The sequence below is a fragment of the Miniopterus schreibersii genome, assembly GCF_964146895.1.
Source record: "Miniopterus schreibersii genome assembly, chromosome: 2".
Classification (NCBI taxonomy): Eukaryota; Metazoa; Chordata; class Mammalia; order Chiroptera; family Miniopteridae; genus Miniopterus; species Miniopterus schreibersii.
The window spans coordinates 9818186-9834399 of NC_138102.1; the positions used below are offsets into that span (position 1 = coordinate 9818186).

Consider the following 16214-nt stretch of genomic DNA (forward strand, 5'->3'; position numbering starts at 1 on the left):
ACGCACACGATGGCCCGAAGGCCCAGGGGCCGCAGTTGAGGAGGCCGCCACTCGGGCATCGCAGCTACCTGGCGGCTCTCCTAGGGCACCCACATAACTCAAGCTGCTTTGCTTTCAAGGCTCCTTAGAAGGTCTCGCTTCCTCCAAAAGAATCCACAGGGACTTTCAACAGCATTTGTAATCATTTCCCCGAGGCTTATTGTTTCCCTATCCCTATATCCCCTTAAAATGTAAATTTTCCTGAAAGTGCTCTCATTTAACAATTTAGTGGGGGTCAGTTGATGAAATCCCCTTTTTCAGAAGTGACTCTACACTAGGGCAGTGTGAGAACACCTCAGATGGAAAGTAGAGGGAGTTAGAACTGAGCTGGGTCCGGGAGAGCAGGGGCCACAGTAATGCTTTTCTGTTAATTCTCAAAGTTCCCAGGACTAATTATGGCAACAAACAGAAACGTTCTGGCATCAAAGAATAAAGAAAACGAGCATTTTGCATCAGTTGTGATTCAGGAGCATTAACATTCCTATTTGAGAACCAATCTTAGCAGTGACTAGGAGTAGGGTGCTTCGGTCAGACTGCCTAAGTTTTTTTCCCAGTGTCCATGTATATCTTTACTACTTTCAAGGGCACTTCATGCTTTTCAAAAATTAAATTTATTGGGGTGGCATTGGTTAATAAGATCATATAGGTTTCAAGTATATAATTCTAGGATACATCATCTGTATATTGCATTGTGTGCCCACCACCCCTAGTCAAATCTTCTGTCACCATATATCTGACCCTTTACCACCCCCCCCCTTCCCTCTGGTAACCACCACACTGTTGTCTGTGTGTCTATGAGTCTTTGTTTCTCTTGTTTGTTCATTTGTAGCTTTCAGTTTTAAATCCACATATGAGTAAAATCATATGGTTCTTGACTTTTCCTGTCTGACTTATTTCACTTAGCATGATACTCTCAAGATCCGTCCATATTGTTGCCAATAGCAGTATTTCATCTTTTCTTATGGCTGAGTAGTATTCCATTGCACATATGTACCACATCTTCTCTATCCAATCATTTGAAGGGGTTGTAGAGACAAAGGAACCCTCATTCACTGCTGGTGGGAATGTAAAGTGGTTCAGCCACTATGAAATGCAGAATGCAAGTTCCTAAAAAAAAAAATTAAGACTAGAGTTCTTATATGACCCAGCAAATCCTCTTCTGGGTATCTACCTGAAAATTTGAAAACATTTATTTGCAAAGATATGTGTACCCCTATGTTCATTGCAACAATATTGACGGTAGCCAAGGCATGGAAACAACCAAAGTGTCCTTCAGCAGATTTCATATGATTTTGATCCTAACCACGCTGTGAGGCAGGTGGGTTTCAGTTCTTCTTTCTAATTAGGTATTTTCTCCAAATGCACCGAAGGATGATATGAAAATTTTGCTCTTGGACCACATTTTCTTTTTTTTTTTTTTTAAATATATCTTTATTGATTTCAGAGAGAGGAAAGGAGAGGGAGAGAGAGAGAAACATCAATGATGAGAGAGTCACTGATTGGCTGCAGCCCGCAACCCGGGCGTGTACCCTGACCGGGAATCGAACCCTGATCGCCTGGATCCTAGGTCGACGCTCAACCACTGAGCCATGCCCGGCTGGGCTGAACCACATTTTCATGTATTTAAATAATAAATAGTTGTTTTTTAAAAGCTTTCTTTCTGACGAACTTTAGTTACAGAAACTGCATTGAACATTTGTTATTTTCACAGTTCATCCTTTATAGAGAAGGAAATTTTCTGAAGTCAGCCTTTGGATTGTTTAGGAATTCACTCTAAGCTACCTTTTTAGCTGAGAGAAGGGTTTCTTCTGTTTTGCTCAAATTCTTTGAGGAGCAATTGGGCGTTGACTGTCTAGACATAGGTGTCCTAAAAATCAATGCTGGGCTCTTGCCTTTGGCATCAAAAGTACCTTGAATTCAGTTTAAAAGACTGAGTCTTGAGTTTCCTTGCAGGAGTGGTAGGGTTGCTCTTCAGTGCTAGTAGAGAGCTTTCACTTTCACCTGATGTTTAACTATTCTGTTACTTGTTTCACAAGTAATTAACAATACATTTCTGGAGTCCTTGTACTTTTTCACAATTTTTGCTTCTTTAAAGCTGAGTGTATAATTTCTTGCTTCTCTATTAAGAAGTTTCTGTGTTTGGGGTATCAGTTTGGGCTTGGGTTTGAGGTGCACTCAAAAGTTATCCAAAATCAACATCTGAAAATAAAATGAACACGTCTCTTGAAAAGTGCCATTATCGTGTGAGGAGCTGTAGTCCCAGAGGCTCAGGCAGCTGACTCCTGTCCCTGCGGCAGCCACAGGGGATTGCCCATCTCATCGAGTCCCTTCCACGCCGCTGAGACCTCCTGAGAAAAGGAGACTCTTCCTGAAGCCAGCTTCCCAGTGTGGCCAATTCCATGTTTCTTAGTTGCTGAGTAGTATTGGTCTAGTTCCTTAAGTTCCCTATGGCTCAGATGCTTTATCTGTAAAATTGGGATAATAGTAACACCCACCTCACACAGATGTTGTGAAAATTGAATTAACAGTGCCTAGGCAAATAATAGAAACAAATGATAGCAAATATTGTTAAAAATCGCGTTTAATCTTCAGAGCAACCCCGATTGCTGTATTTACATCCACATGCTGGCGGACCAGGAGACCACAACCTCACGCAAGCCAGGAGCCTGAGGCCTTGCAGCTGATGCACAGCAGAACCCAGAGCGAATCGATTCTCGAGCGCTTTCTGCTCGATGCCCCTGCTCCTCACAGGTGATTAATGTGCCCCCGGCCTCTCCTGTCTCATTTCCTAGTCCTGGTTTATGTTGCCATGTTTTATTGCAAGTAACGTGTTTACAGTAAGTCAGAAAATTATAACATTGAAGAAAAAGAACCCAGAAGTGGGGCGGCGAGGTGTGCAAAGGTTGTTACAGCAAGATTTATGTCAATTTAGCTCAGTGTTCCTAGTGCATTCTGCCATCGAGTCAGAATGAAATCTCTCTCACCTAAAGGAAAAAAATCCAAGGGGCTTACAATTCATTCCAGTTTTCCAACAGATTTTATTGCACTCATGTTAACATAGATATGTCAACACATGCTGTTATGTAAGTAAGTAACTTAAACAGAAGACATGCACAGCCTTTTTTCTTTAAATCTTTTCTTGAGAAAATCTAAAATTCTCATCAAACATTTTTGTGCACTTTGAAATTTAAATTTCATAATGAGCTTGGATTGCTAATGCTTTTCATGCTGTGGCTTTCCAACTTGACAGCACCTCCCATTCATTACAGATAGAGATAGATATGTGTAGCTTAGAAGGTTAGATGCAGGTGCAAAGAGGTAGATCCCAGCCTAGAAGGTGCACTGTATTCATCCGTGAGGACTGTCCAAGAAACCCTGACTGTGGCACCATGTCCTTAGAAAAGCGTAAGAAAGATTAAGTCGTGGAAAGGAAGTTTCATTCTCTACGCTGCCAAAGCTTAGGGTGTTTTTAGTTGAACACAACTAAGAGAATGAACTGCAGAGTAATTAAGAGGAGGCCTGATCCCAGATTTGTTCAGCCTGCTTCTCAGAATCGTCATTAACTGACTTTGACATTCAGATTCACTTCACTTGGTGAATGCCGTGAAAGCCAAGTCACATCAGCCTTTCTAGACTAACAGCCTCTCTAGGGTTGGGAAAAACAACTCACCCTAAGAAATGTTGGGTGACATTTTGAGATGTTTGACAAGGAGTCAGTTTATGAAAAAATTTAGCTTTATAAGCAAGAGCCAAGCATTTTGTTTTTCTTAGAAACTAATAATTTCAATAAGTAATTGATTATTCTAATAATTAAATTAAATTAGTAGCCTTAATTATTTCTCTAAGCATAGCCCCTAAAATGAATGGCTAGTGACCATTTTTAAGGATCCTTTTATTGATTTTGGTTATAATACCGGACAGTTTAAGAAATGTCAAAAGATATTGCCTTAAACACTCTTATTCAAATTCAACTTAGCATTATAGACCTACATCATGGGACGCAGGTTTCTTGTGGCTCTGTTCAAAGACAAGTAGATGAGAAATGGTTGATCCACAGGAATGGGTGACGATAATTTCATGTTTCTATTACAGAACCAATGAAATGGCCTAAGTGTTCTTTATCGTGTGGATTGGAATGTGCAGAGAAATGGTGGATTAGACACGGGTGTTTTCCTACCACTCCTACATCATTTCGACGTGATTCCCCCAGGAAATCAGAAGTAGACAGGGGCCTCCCCTTCCTCACGGCGATCAGGTAGCAGAGTGCATTGTTAGCATCTTCTTGTGTAACCTGGACAAGCATGAACCTACGCTGTTCAGGCTCAGAGGGGCATGGGGTTCAGGAAGAAAAATTCAACAACTAAAAAGTCATTTTAAACAAACTCCACCTTTGCTTTCATGTTTGGAAAGGGGAAAGGTATCCAATCCATAGTCCACAGCAACCTTTGTAAAAATCGAGCTTCTTTTCTTTAAACATTTTTTTCACACCCTCACTTATACCCCAGACTCCAGGTCTAGAGTCATTCGGGTCATATTAGCTGTCATTCTCAGGTGCCAGTGAGGAGCTAGGTGTTTCACGTTGTCAGTGACCCTCATGCCAGTTTTACAATGTCCCCATTTTTCACAGGTGGGCTAACTAACTCGCGCAGACTCACACAGCGAAGATGCTTAAAACGTTTGATTTCAAAACTTACATCTCGAAGCCTAGACACTATGATGCCACTCAATATTCCAAAAACCCTATTTGTAATCTGGGAAAAAGCCTATTTCAAAATGTTTCTAATCCTTAATTCAAATTCATCAACAAATATTTTTGTTGACTTCACCCTGTGTGTGTTTCTTCTTCATTATTTCAGACTTTTATGTGTGGTTTTCTAAAAAATGGGCTGTTAGCTCCTTTTTTAAAAAAAAAATACCCAGTTCATCATGATTCCATTTGAAATGGTAATTGTGAGTTTTGCCTGCTCACTCCTGGAGTTACCAACCTTTCTCTTTAAACCTGTGGCTTTACAGTCTCCTTCCATCCGTACAAAATCTTTCTTGTGCAGGAGTCAGGGTAAAAAAAAAGGAATATTTAAGAGGAAGATGGAGAATAGGAGAATGAGAATTCATGTTCAGTGCATTTAATTCTTCAAATTTTTAAATATTATTCTTTATATTTTATATTAAAAAGTTACAGTTATTTATTGTACAATGTTACCCTAAGATTTCATAATAAAAAGTGAAAAATTTGAGTACAAAATTAACACATTTTCAACTGCTTAAATAAAAGAAAACGTTACAAAAAAGATGTCAAGGTGCAAAACATTTAAAAATAAGTTTTCCAATGGTCTTAAGTTTTAGAAAAGTTAAATAATTCATAACAGTTCAAGGGGTTTACCTCTTTCCCTTGTTTAAACCTATGCAACACATTAATTTACTTTTGGATCAGGAAGAAATAAACAAATGAATTGCATGACATTCAGATGGTGTCAGAGAATTAATGTCAAAATGTAACATCCTAGTAAAAATTTGTCTGTAAAATACAAGTATTTACACAAATATTTAATCTTTCATTCATGGCTAATAACTTTAGATTCCATTACTACTGTAATATATTAAATATGGTCCTTATTTTTGGAAAGAAATACTTTACTACATTGTAATAGTAATTGAATCTAAAGTTATTGGTTATGGATAAAAGACTAAACATTTATGTAAGTACTTATATTTATAGGCAATTTTATATTAGTATGCTATATTTTGACATTAATTCTCTGACACCAACTGGGTGTCCTACAACTCATTCTGACAGTAACTACCTAGCACAGACCCATTGGTTAAGAGCAGAGTCTTTCATAAGATTGGCCCCGCTTTAGATGCCAGCTGCCAGTCTCGGATGGCCCCAAGCCACCTGCACTTCTGCCCAGCCAGCTACAAATCTGGGGCTTTCTATTAGCCTCTCAGTTTCAATAATTTGTTAAATGACTCAGTACTCAGGAAAGCAATATATAGGGGTGGGCATAAGTAGGTCTATAGTTGTAATACAACTAAATAATACAATAATTGATAAATAATAATGCAAGAATAAACTGTTTCACATACAACTGTAAACCTACTTTTGCCTACCCCCTATACTTATGATTACCATGTTATTATAAAGGATACAAATAAATAGCCAGATAAAGAATTGCATATGGTAAGGTGTGTGCTCAGGAGCTTCTGTCCCGGTAGGGTCATAGTGTACACTGTCCAGGTTCATTGGTAGGCCCACCAATCAGGAAGCTCCTCTGAACCTTGAGTTCAGAGTGTTTAAAAGAGGTTTCATTACCCAGGCATGATTGGTACCTGCTCATGTACTTGAACTCAATCTCCACCCACCTTCCCTCCCCTGAGGTCAGGTTGGCCCAAAGCTACAACCCTCTGTTCCCATGGTTGGTCTTTCTGGAGATAGGCCTCCATGGAGAAGCTGAGTAGGCAAACCCCGACCATGAGTTGCTTCAATGCCAGCCTTGGTTCCCATCACTCAGGAAATTCTAAGAGTTATTGAAGCTCTGTGCCAGGAACTGGGGACAATGATTAGATATATTTTTATAATATCATAGATACTCATTATGTGTTAATTTTATTTAGTGTTGTAATTGATAGAGGGCTTTTAATATTTTGTTCTGCCATATACACTTTAATACTCTTATATTTTTTCATTGTTATTGATTTTGAGATTACATTCCAAGGCAACACATTCTTTATATAAGTTTCATATAAAAAGTTATAGTGACTATAGTTAAATAAAAAGAAGAAATACAAGAGAAAAAAAAGTTCATAGGTTGTAAACAAGAATACTTTTCTACTGGTAGCTTAAACTTATTTAGTCATAAAGATGGTTTAAGGCTGAGACAACCCAAAACAGGACCTGAAGCCTGAGTCATCCTTCTACTCCAACTCTAGAGACAGAAGCACTTGGAGAATAAGCAGATGTGCAGTATGAAACACCCTTGGGTCCTTGTTGGGTCCCTGAAGTCATAAACATACTTGAAACTCCATGTCGAAATAGCCGTGGAGAGCTTTTCAAAGCACGAGGATGCCAGCCTGCTCACAGAAACCAAGGCTGGCATTGGAGTGTGGGCCGTTAGCAACCAGAGGTGGAAGCTGATGGGTTCAGGGCTTAATAGAGGCCCCTAGTCAGCTTATTTCTAGCCTGAGAAGAATCTGTTTTTTCAGAGTCTTAGAACTATAGCCCAAAGAACTCCAGGATTGACTAGTGTGTCAGTGCTCTCCACCACGGCAAATGTTTTGTGTCTGGTCTTGCTTAAACCTCTCTCCTCATTTCATCTTCTCCTCTTAGTAGCAGCCAGGCCTGATCCACATCTTCCTGGAGTTCAGCCTCCTGATACATGGTCCTAATTTATCCATGAGCCAGACCATTGGTCCACAGTCTTGGCGACACATTAGAATTAGTGGGTGGAGTTTTAAAAATGGCCACATCCGAATTCGCCCACACGAATGAAATCAGAATCCTTGGAAGCGAAGCTTGGGCATTTGTGTGTGTGGTATTTTTAAAGCTCCACTGAGCTGATAGAGTCAACTTTTACATGTAGCAGTTATAAAAGCAACATAAGTTAAAAGCAACATTATTGTTAATTTGCATTCTATTGCAAGGTACCAGACTAAATTTTTTTTTTTAATCCTTACCTGAGGATATTTTTTTCCATTGCTTTTCAGACAGAGTGGAGGAGGGGGAGAGAGAGACATTGGTGTGAGAAAGACACACTGATTGGATGCCTCCTGTACCTACCCTGACAGGGATTGAGCCTGAAACCAAGGTACATGCTCTTGATTGGAAACGAACTGGAGACCCTTCAGTCCATGGGCTGACACTCTAACCACAGAGCCAAACCAGCTAGGGCCCAGACTAAATTTAATCCAGCTGTTCAGGGAATTTAAGAATGAATGATCAGAAATTATTATTTTTTAAAGTAGTGGATAATCTTCCAAAGCAAGATAACTTTTCCTTTAAAGTAAAGGAAAGCTACTCAACATCATTCAAATCAGTCTTAGAAGATCTTTTATGGAAGATGTCAACAGAGCACATTTTCAGATGACCCTACATAAATTAGTGCAAGATCAATTAAGAAGTAAAGAATTCGAGCAATATAATTATAGTTGGTGAAGTCAGAGAGTATTTACACTATAATGACTGATATTTTAACAAGACTAAGAGAGAATATTTCCCAATTAGTGTTTCTCTTCTGATATGACATAGGCTAACTAGGCCAATTAGGGATGGATCAAAGAAGAACACAACCCGATAGATATGGTTCAGGCTGATTCATTCATCTTTCACTCTTTCAAACACTTTCATGAAGTGCCTGTCATTCTAGAATGACACCTGGTACCATTCTAGGCAATGAGGAGGTAGTGATTAAGACAGGAGACAAACTCTCTGACATAATGACATCTGCAGTAGTCAGATGAGAAACAAAGAATGCAAAATGTAGTGTTAGGTAGTGAGAAATACTACAAAGAACAACAAAGCCGAATAAGGGACAAGGATGATGGAAGGAAACAGCAACTTAGAAAAAGTCGCTAATGAGGATTTGTTGAAGTGGGTGATATTTGTCACAGTCTTGAGTGAAATGAGAGAGTAAGCCATACAAATATCTAACAGAAAAACATCTGGGGCAGAAAGAACTGGAAGTGTAAAGACCTTAAAGAGACAATGAACTCAGAATGTTTAAGAGACAGCAGACACCTGTGACTAGAACACAATGAGTGAGATGGGCAACAGTAGACAATGCAGCTGAGAAGCAGTTAAGGGCCAGTTCATATAAGGCTTATAGAGCAAGATAAACATGAAAAAAATGGAAGTAAAGAAGACCCAAGCTCTTGTTTAGTTTTCATTTTCAGTATTTCCATTTGACTTTTACTTAAAGATCTCCTCTCTCTGCTAACATTACCATCTGGTCTTGCATGCTGTATACTTTTTCCATTATAGCCTTTAACATATTTATCATGGTTACTAAATCCCTGTCAGGTATTTCAAGACATGGAGCATATCTGAGTCTGGTTTGGATGACTGCTTGCTTCCTTGGGAGAGTGTTGTTTTCTCTTGCCTGTTTGCATACTTCCTAATTTTTGTTGTTGAAAGCTAGACATCTCCTTTAGGACTCCAGAAACTCAGGTAGATCTTTTTCACATGTGGCAATGAACATGCTTTTCCCTCTGGTCGTCCATTAATGTGAACAGTTGAGTTTGTCTAATTAAGAATCGAGCTGGGTTTGAAGCTTACAGTGCTGTGGTCACCACCAGGGCACCACAAGATTAAGCTTCCTATAGAAATATATTGTGTGTAGGGTGGGAGCTGCCTTACCAGAAGGCCTTTTTTCAATGTCTTTTGCATCCTTTTGCTTTTGGTATTTCCTGTGAGTATGTCCAAGAGCAGGTCTGTCTCTTGCCTGTAAGTTGTATGTTACCAGATCCTTGCTAGCCTGGCAATGAGTTGTGTGTGTGTGAGTGTGTGTGTGTGTAATATGGGCACAATTTCTCTTGTTTCCAATAAGCCTCAGTCTAAGGCAGGCACAATGCCCCTGGGCCTCGGGAATGTGGCCTGCTCCTCCCATGGCTATATGCCTGGGTGCTCATGTATCCTGCTCGTCTCCCACTCCCATCTCCCACCCATACCCAGGTTAAGGGTTTTGTTCCACAAGGGAGACTGGCGAGAAGGATCTTGGTGAAATTGCTCCCTTTTCTTGCCATGGCTGCTGTTCTCCTCCCTCAGTTCTATACAGGGGAGACTTTCTCAGGATTCTGCCAATGTTACTCTGAGTGCTCAGCAAGACTCATGCAAAGAAATTCGGTAAGAGGAGGTGGACTCCCCCAGGGTCTTCACTCTGTCTGGACAGCCTCCGTCACTTTGCCCATCACCTTAGCTGAGCTTACTGGCTGCGTCCTAACCTCATAAGGTAGTTCTGCCTTTCATCTCTTCCCACTGGCACCTGTATCTCCTTGGATTTTGAGCCAGTTCTCTGGTGGGTTCCAGAAAAGTTGTTAAATGCTGTTTATCTAAGGTTGGAAGCTATATTTGTTTCAGCTTTCTATATGCTAATGTGGAAGCTAAGCAAAAGGTTAAAAAACCTGCCAAGGTTATTAAACTATAGCTAGTTCATTCATGGTGGAAAAAACAACAGTTTTCTTACATTATTATCCTATCTGCAAATATCATAATAGTAGCAATATTGCAAAAACCAAGGATAAAGCCATTTCTTTATAGGGTCAGTAATTTATAGAAATGATGGCCACGGCCTCATTGATTTTGTGAATTAGATAGGGTGGTTGGTTTGGGGTGTTTTTTGCTTTGAATTAGACAGGAAGAGCTGTCAGGGACTGAGTTTGGTTTTTTCCTATCTTAGGGTGCACAGCAGGTTCCTGCTATGCCAGCTGTGGATATTGATGTGCACACTTACTTGTAATTGAGGCAGGAGGAGGTGTCCTACTTGCTTGTATACCCTTCTTGCATCTACTTAAGCCCAAGCTTATAATTGAGATGCTTTTTTCAAGATTAAACTTCCCTATTTTATTGCAAAGTTTGGGTTCACTTTTGTACACCTCATCCTTTCTTTGGGTTTCTACTGTTGCAAAAAACATTTGATTCTGGATTTAAGGGAAGACACCTGATTCCTCACCAGCAATCTTGGTACCTGAAATTGGGAGGAAAAATAAACAACATCAGCCCATTTACAGGGGTTTTGTCTCAGCCTTTTCATCTGTAGGATAGAACATTCTACACTGTTCTACATGCTATTCATTAGCAATATTCTTGGTGATCAGCACACCGTTCAGTGGCCAGGTCCATGTCCATCAAGCTGTCAGCATCGCAACCACCATTCGTAGCGACCAGACTTGCAGGGGCAGGGTCTACTTTTCTGCCCCACAGGAGTCCCCGGGGCCTCCCAGTGCCCTGGCTGTCTCCTCTGTGAAAATGCGCCCCTGCTGAACGTATGGTGCGTATTTCCTTTCTTTCAGATCTTTTCTCTCCTTCACCCTGCCCTTCCTGTCCCACCTCCTCTTTTTCCACCGGGTCCACAATCTGATCTCCCCCTCTCCTGACCTGCCACGGCGCTTATTTCCTCTAATACATGTGGTGACACTTGATTATACTCTGTCTTCCATCTTTGCCCAACATTTCATGGATCATATCATTCCAAAATTACTTGCATCCCTCGGGGAGGAAGCACGTCAGTCTTATTTTGCATTGCCATGCTCCCCTGCACGTCGGCAGGCATGTTGCAAGCGCGTGACAAACACCGAATTGACATAAGTTTAAATTTCTTTATTGAAGAGAGAGCAAGAGTGGGAGAGCGGCTTTGGTGATCGGTGCCAATTACCTTTAATTCAATAGGTAAAGAACCTGGTGACCACTGCACCCCAGAGCTGAGTAACTGGCCTGAAATTCCTATGCAATCCCCACCTCTGATTTCTGCTCTTCTGTTTGCCCGAAGCCAGGGCTGTCACTGCACCTTCCCGAGGCTGTTGTGTCGTCCCCATTTGTTCTCTTTGTCATGGCAGATGTTCCACTTCCTGACAGCGCCTCTGTCTCCCATCTGCGTCAGTTCCCTGTGACGGGGTGTCTTTTCTCACGGCGCCGAGCGGGACCCGTTTCCCCGAGCACCATTCCATCACCAGGGGGGGAGCAGGCGTCCAGAACCACTTTGTGGGGACTGTGTGCCACTGCTGATGTTAGGGTGACTCAGAAATGCCACGATGGGACTGCTCCAAATGACAGATGGGACATCCGCGGCAGAGCTCACCGCGCCTCAGCCAGTGTCCTGTCAGGCTGGGACCCTGCTGCAGCCTCGCTGGCCCCCGATTATGTCCATCTCCTGAGCACACTGCCCGGATCTGGTACATGCCTCACGCTTCCGTCAGTGAATTGGTCGACAGTGTGTCCCTCTGATGACAAGCTGATGACAGCTTTGTCCCCTTCTGCCGGTGAACATATGTTGGCGTAATGGAGGATTCGTGTGTAGTAAATGACTACATGACCTCAGGCTCCTGCAGGTTGCTGATGGTTCCTCTCATGACATTCTCTGCAAAGTGGTGCAAAATTGCTCGCTGAGTGCACTGAACACCCAGTTCTTGTCCAGCGTGCCTTCCCGGATGGCTGAAACACCTGCCTATTTCACAGCCGGAACACTGAATCCCTTGAGTAAAAAGCACTATTCAACATTCACGGGTTTTTTCTTTTTCTTTTTGTCAGTGACCTTTAGTTGCTTGTAAGGAGAAAATAAAGCTAGATCTACTGCATGTGTGGCTTCAGTTTACTGGCCAGGATATTATCATTTTGTTTTGACCAACAATATCACCGAATCTTTTCAGAATTTCCCTGGGGAGAAAACAAAATAAAACAAAACAACAACCAAACAATCTACTCGCAGCTGCCAGATTCTAAGCCTGCTGCTTTTTTATTGAAAGATGAGAAATTTAGCTAACTGAAACTAGATTGCATTCAGATGCGTCGAAAGGAGTAAAATGAGTATTTCTGCTAAGGAATTTGGATATGATTAATTTTAAATTGAATCACAATTGCAATACGGCCACTTAAATTGAAGTTTTAAAAAATCTTGTGTTATGCGATTTCAAATACAACCCCAAACAAACAATCGCATTTAAAAGTAAAGTGTACATTTAAATACAGCTTTTCCCCTGAAGAAAATGTCAGCAAGCCAGTTCCTTGAGATTCATAACATATGGTGTTTTTGAATAACTCTATTAATCAGCAGGTGAAAAATAATTTATGATTTTCAATAAAGAAACTTGCAATTTTCTTATTTGACACTAATACCCACATCCAGGAAATTTCAAACCCAGGGCATAAATGGTTGTTATTCTAGAAACCTTGGACTATTGACAATCCTGCTCCATTGCAGTTGTTCCTGCTGTTTCCATCTCTAGTCACTCTTGGGAGCTTATACCGTCTTTGGTTATCTCCCCATGAAGAATTATCTCTCATTCTCTTCGTCTCCCTCTCTCTCTTTCTTCTCTTCCTGTCTACTTCTCTTTTATACATATGTACATTTATTTCCACAAAGTTATTTACGCAGTTGGGTTCATTTTATATGCACCACCAGGCATCTTATTTCACTCACTCCTAACGATATATTAAGGTTACCCTGGTGCTCATGCTGCATTATTTCATTCAGGTTATCTACAGGACGCAGGATAGAGCTCCACTGAATGGGTGCACGTTATTTTTTTGAAGAAATAGAATAAACATGTTTGCATTTTAAAAGTAATGATGCACATGGTAAAAACGATCTGAGACTGTACAAAAGGGAGCAAAATGGAAAGCAATCATCTTTTACTGCCAATTGTACGCTTCAGAGACCGCAGTGTTAGCAGCCTTTAGATTTCATGGTCATCACTACAGTAAGTGGAAACAATTATGTCTTCTCATCTCTTTCTTAATTTGTTGACTTTATACAGTAGCTCTCCACTTTCAACCCCCCCCCCCACTATGATGAGGAACTAAACACATCTGTAAGCTTCTTTGTCCTTCTCTTCTGCCTTTGGGTTTTGTTGCCATCATCACCATCATCATCATCACCATTATCACCACCATCATCATCACCATTATCATCATCACCATCATCATCATCACCATTATCACCACCATCATCATCACCATTATCACCATCACCATCATCATCACCATCATCATCACCATCATCACCATCATCACCATCACCATCATCATCATCACCATTATCACCACCATCATCATCATCATCATCACGATTATCATCATCACGATCATCATCATCATCACGATCATCATCACCATCACCATCATCACCACCATCATTATCACCATCATCACCATCATCACTGTCATCATCACCACCATCACCATCATCATCATCATCACCATCATCATCATCATCACCATCATCACCACCATCATTATCACCATCATCACCATCATCACCGTCATCATCACCACCATCACCATCATCATCACCATCATCACCATCATCACCATCATCATCATCATCACCATCATCATTATCACCATCATCACCATCATCACCATCATCATCACCACCATCACCATCATCATCATCATCATCATCACCGTCTTCACCATCATCACCATCATGACTTTGGTGAACAGCTTTTTTTAGCTCAAGTTGACTTCCCCAAAGTGTTGACAACTGAAGCTCATTCTTGGGTAACACTTCCCGCACAGGGGTAATGAGTCCTTCAGACCAGAAGGGATTGTGTCACAGTGTGGTGTCCTTTACAAATGCATGCAGACAGCACAGGGACTCCCATGGCACAGAGTAAGGAGGACTGTGTTCTGGGGATGCACTTTTGCTTTCCTCTCTTTCTACTGGGGAGGACCAGTGTTCCCTCAGGCTCTGCTTCTTTCTCGGGTCCGACTGTGTTCACTACAGGCCTCCCTGGACAGGTAGCCTACTTTCTTTACGGAGAAGGTCACATTTTTTGAAGGTCAAAAGCAATGGCTACCACCAATTCCTTTTTCAGAGAGAAGAAAGACAACTGGCTCAGGAAACTATTCATTAATTTGTCCTGTGATCACCTCCTTATCCTTATGATGTACCTTTCATTTGTTTACTCCAGAATGGGAGGAAACCCCACATTTTCCTCTGATTTTGTGCAATGGCTTCACCTTTCTTTAAACATGAATCTTGTCTCATCTGCTGTTTTCCTGGAACTTTAAAAAATCCAAGCTATTCCTAGGACACTTTCTTGTTTTTCTGCACTGTTATGCCTTCTTTCTTCTTACACCTGCAGGTTCTTTCATTCCCTTCATGGGTGAGAAGCCTGTGTATTACATTCTCACCTTGATTGCAAGTGCCCAGTCAGCTCAGAAGAATGGTCACCAACGTCCCACCCAGCTCTGCCACTTATGACCTATGTGACTTAAGGCCAATTATACACCCTCTCTGAGGCTCAGTTTCTTTTAAAAATGGGAATAATAATACTACCTGAAGTAGATGTAGAAAAATAATAAAAATTTATATCACAGTGTTTGGTACATAACTTGCATTCAAGAAATGATTATGGTCCCTTTATATCTTTAATCATAACTATTGATGGGCCTGTATTCTTATAAAAAAGTAAAACTTTGATTCTTTAATAAAATCTAAAATCTATCAGAAAGCCAGAGTGCAAAAACTCTTACAGATGCAGTGAGGCCTGGTATATTTGTAAAATGGCTTAACAAAGTGACAGCTTAGGCAATGGTGCATATAATATTTTCATAGCCAGTGCTACCTTGAGATTTCACAAAATGTCAGATGTAACGGTGACAGCACTTTACATTATAGCTTTCCTGCTTAACACCTTTGCTCTTAATAATGTTTTATCTCCTTTATAAAATGGATTGATTAAGATAAAGATAAACTAGTTAGAAGCAGGAGGTCAATTGCAGACTATTATAAGATATATTACATTCAATTGGAGTTTCTCAGTTGTGAGAGCTGCATGGCATGAAAGAAATATCACAGAACATAGCCTTCTCTTGACAGATATGTGACTTTGCTTTAAGCCAGTCACTTTCACTTTTAGCCCCAGTATTCTCAGCTCTCACTTCAGAATAATATTGTCTCCTGTATTAGTCTCCATCAGCTGCTATAACAAAGTTGCACATAATGGTTGTCTTAAACTGTAAAAATGCACTCTCTCACAGTTTGGAGGATCAATGTCCAAAGTCAAGGTGTTGGTGCTACTGGTTTCTTGTGGTGGCTCTAAAAGGCCTTTCTCCCAGCTCCTGGTAAAGACTGGCAATGCTTGACATCCTTGGCTTGTAGATGTGTCACAGCAACCTCTGCCCCTGTGTTCACATGGAATTCTCTTCTCTGTGCGTCTATGTCTTAATTTCCCTCATCTTACAATGACACCAGCCATTGGATGAGGGCCCAACCTCATCATAACATCTTCAAAGACCTTATTTCCAAATAAGATCATGTTCACAGGTACTGGGCACTAGGACTTGAGTGTATCTTTTTGGAGAACAAAATTTAACCCATACCATGTCCTAAAATTAGACATTTTTATAACAGCTATGTTAATTAAGACACTTTGTGTCATGCATCAGAAACCCAAGGAAGCAAAAGATGAAATATTTAGGAAAGGATTCTAGACCATCCCACACTTGAGCTGGACATTATGAA

At 40.7% G+C, this 16214-nt stretch overlaps 1 pseudogene across 1 annotated transcript; it reads right to left on the reverse strand.

Moving 5' to 3' along the window:
• Positions 1-1817: 1817 nt before the first annotated feature.
• On the reverse strand, positions 1818-11300 carry LOC308553619 (UPF0711 protein C18orf21 homolog pseudogene; annotated as a pseudogene). The gene is made up of 3 exons: positions 11229-11300; positions 8976-9045; positions 1818-2327 (listed from the first exon to the last, which is right to left on the reverse strand). The product of its transcript is annotated as a UPF0711 protein C18orf21 homolog pseudogene (transcript).
• Positions 11301-16214: the final 4914 nt, after the last annotated feature.